This window comes from Schistocerca piceifrons, chromosome 3 (genome assembly GCF_021461385.2).
Source record: "Schistocerca piceifrons isolate TAMUIC-IGC-003096 chromosome 3, iqSchPice1.1, whole genome shotgun sequence".
NCBI lineage: Eukaryota > Metazoa > Arthropoda > Insecta > Orthoptera > Acrididae > Schistocerca > Schistocerca piceifrons.
In genome coordinates, this window is record NC_060140.1 from 58,905,180 (window position 1) to 58,909,342 (window position 4,163).

A 4,163-nucleotide genomic window follows, 5' to 3' on the forward strand; every position below is an offset into this window, starting at 1 on the left:
TCAGATTGTCACCCAGGTCATTTATATAGATCAGGACCAGCAGAGGTCCCAGGACGCTTCCCTGGGGAACGCCTGATATCACTTCAGTTTTACTCGATGATTATCCGTCTATTACTACGAACTGCGAACTTCCTGACAGGAAATCACGAATCCAGTCGCACAACTGAGACGATACCCCATAGGCCCGCAGTTTGATTAGAAGTCACTTGTGAGGAACGGTGTCAAAAGCTTTCCGGAAACCTAGAAATACGGAATCAACTTGAGATCCCCTGTCGATAGCGGCCATTACTTCGTGCGAATAAAGAGCTAGCTGCGTTGCACAAGAACGACGTTTCCTGAAACCATGCTGATTACGTATCAATAGATCGTTCCCTTCGAGGTGATTCATAAAGTTTGAATACAGTATATGCTCCAAAACCCTACTGCAAACCGACGTCAATGATACAGGTCTGTAGTTCGATGGATTACTCCTACTATACTTCTTTAACACTGGTACGACCTGCGCAATTTTCCAATCTGTAGGTACAGATCTATCGGTGAGCGAGCGGTTGTATATGATTGCTAAGTAGGGAGCTATTGTATCAGCGTAATCTGAAAGGAACCTAATCGGTACACAATCTGGACCTGAAGACTTGCCCGTATGAAGCGATTTGAGTTGCTTCGCAACCCCTAAGGTATCTACCTCTAAGAAACTCATGCTAACAGCTGTTCGTGTTTCAAATTCTAGAATATTCCATTCGTCTTCCCTGGTGAAGGAATTTCGGAAAACTGCGTTCAATAACTCCGATTTACCGGCACAGTCGTCGGTAACAGTGCCATCGGCACTGCGCAGCGAAGGTATTGACTGCGTTTTGTCGCTTGTGTACTTTACATATGGCCAGAATTTCTTCGGATTTTCTACCAAATTTCGAGACAATGTTTCGTTGTGGAACCTATTAAAGGCATCTCGCATTGAAGTCCGTGCCAAATTTCGCGCGTCAGTAAATTTTAGCTAATCTTCGGGATTTCGCGTCCTTCTTAACTTCACACGCTTTTTCCGTTGCCTCTGCAACAGCGTTCGAATCTGTTTTGTGTACCATGGGGGATCAGTTCCATCTCTTACCAATTTATGAGGTTTATGTGTGATATACGTTAAATAAACGGAAATATACGTGAGATACTTTGGCAATGTCGCAGGAAGAAAGCTGATCCTAAATTCATGGAGTGATTTCAACAAAACGTAGTGCACATGTCACTATCTGGAGAGAAATACTGTCGGGGTAAGAAACACCAGTGTGCTATTGTTGTGGCGGTGATAACTTGGAGATTGTGAGAGAAGATGAGGAGGAGGAGACAGACAGAGAGGACTATTGACAGAAATAGAGGAGGTAAATGGAGAGGGAGAGGGATGGAGGAGGAAATGGGCCGGGAAAGGAAAGAGCCTGAATTGGACAGCGAGAGAAGAAGGAGGATATGAACAGAAATGGGGTGAAAACGAGTTGGACACAGAGAGGGGGATCACATGATTGACAGAGAGAGAGGGAAGAGGGGACGGAGAGAGACGATGAGCAGTTGGTGGCATGGAGAGTTGGCAGCGGATGGACACAGAGAAAAGGGAGAAGTAGACGGAGAACGGCAGAATGAGATGGACAGAGTGTGGGGAGAGGAGGAGCTGGACTAACAGAAGACTGGAATAAACAGATAACCGTCCGCCTGCCTAGCTGCGTGGTAACGTGCTTTCCAACCATACAGTGGGCCAAGGTTCGATTACCGGCCAGGTTGGAGACTTTCCCTCGCTCTTGAACTGGCTGTTGTGTTGTGCTCATCATCGTCTGATCATCACCAACGTGCAAGTCGCCCGATATGGCGTCACCTCAAATAAGGATTGTACCCAGCGGGTGAACCTCTCCAGGCGGAGCCTCCCTGCCAACTGAGTCACACGAGCATTTCATTTGAATCCACAATCGTGCAGGACAGGATTTTACCAGGTGGCAGTAAATACATATTTGAATAAAACATTCGATATATATGCCTAATGGTTATTGGTTATTCGCAGATGTTAAGGAAAAGTATAATGGCAAAATTAAAAGATTACTTTCTAAATTCCAATTCCGACTTAACGGACTTACGAATTCTTTTGTGAACACCAGATCTGAGGCCGTCTTAGTGTTAATATTTGTTCGCCGACATTTTTTTAAGCCACCTCAATAGACCAAAATCTAAAGGGACAAAATGTTGGGAACTTCATAAAGAGAATTGACCATCTACGACGATCCATCTTCCCAGAGAATGTTACATTCAGATGGGGTATCAGCTGAAGACCAGAGCGTGCGAGGACCTTGTAATGCTAACAGAACATATCCATCCTTCTACGCAAATGAACCTCTTCCCATAGTGTTGGAAGGTCGTTTCAAAGAAAGTCTTAATTACATGGCCCTGCAAATCGATGCGGCATCACAACCCACCTTCAACTGATTGTCTGTGCCACGTCACACATTTACAGAGAAGCGTTATTGAAAATATGTTTGTACAGAGGCAATGAGCTTCTTTTTCAGAACACCGGTGATAGTTACTTGCGTTTTCACAGTCACGGACGAGTGAACGTACTAGGGATGTTCAATAAGTAATATTACACTTTTTTGACTTATGCATTCAGGCATGCAACACAACATATTATTCTCCACTCTTCTGGCTACAAAACCCAGTTCTTGAACGTAATCTCCATTCAGTGTGATGGTCTTGTGTCACCTAACTGGGAGAGCCCGTATGCCCGCATGGTACCAGTCTATTGATCGACGTCGGAGCCAACGGCTTGTTGCATCGATAGCCTCCACATCATCAACGCACTGCTTGACGTTGAGTACTTTCTTCATTAGGTCAAACAGATGGAAGTCGGAAGGTGTAAGATTCGCACTGTAGGGCAGATGGGGAAGAACGCCCCAACGGAGTTTGCTGAGCTCCTCTCGGGTGCGCACACTTGTGGGAAGCCTTCGTTGTCAGGAGTTAGTTTGCAGCTTTGTGGCGTTGCATACCCTTAAGTTGTTTCTTCAGTTTCTTGAGGGTTGCACAATACGCCTCAGAGTTGGTCTCTGCGCCATGACGGAGGGCATCAAACAGAATAAGTCCCTCAGAGTCCCAGAAAATCGTCACATGTCTATACCGGCTGAGGGAGTGGCTTTGAACTTTTTCTTCGGAAGAGTAGTGGTGTGACACGACTCAATGAATTGCTGTTTCGTTTATGTTCGAAGTGGTGAAACCATATTTCACCCCGCGTGACGATATTCGACAAAAAGTTGTCACGGTCAGCCTCGTAACGCTCAAGCAGTTCCGCACGGATGGTCCTTCGTTGCTCTTTATTGTATTATGGTAGGCGGCAGAGAACCGGTGGGCACACACCTCTGAGCATCCCAACTGATGGACGACTGTGTCAGCACTACCGACAGAGACGTCCAGTTGTGCAGCGATGTGTGTGACTGTGATTCGTCGATCACCTCGAATGAGAGTGTCCGCACGTTCCAACATTGAAGGAGTCACAGCTGTGTGAGGCTGGCTGGCACCCGGAAGATCGGACAGGTTTGCGCAACCTTGTTGTGATGACAACAGGCGCCATTCCTAACGACTCACTGTGCTTTTGTTCACTGCCAGTTCTCCGTAGACATGCTGCAAGCGCCTATGAATAACTGCAATGCTCTGATCTCCGTCAAAAGAAACTCAGTGACAGCCCTCTGCCTGGAACGTACCTCCGTTTAAGATGCCATTTGTAACGTTATGTATAACGCCGCCACCTATCGGAACTTGTGAAACTATGGGGGTGAAGCAGGAAAATTCCACGATGTTCCACATAAAATTTCACATTTTTAAACCAAAATTGCCCGAGAAAACAATATGTTGCATCACTTATTGAATTCCCCACCTAAAACCTGAATATCAAAACGAAAGTGGTAATTTATAAATAAACTGGTATCAACTGGAGTACTGACACGCAAAATAAGAAGTTACTTCTATAACCAGCTGTATCTCTGCAACCAGTAACAACTGAACCTATGCAATTCTATTCGAACTGTTATATACTACCGCCTCCTAACTGTTTTATTATTCCTTCTCAAACACCATGTATGTCCACTACAGTCCTGTACAAAAGGCATTAAATGAATGTGACACACCATACAACTGTGCCTTACATG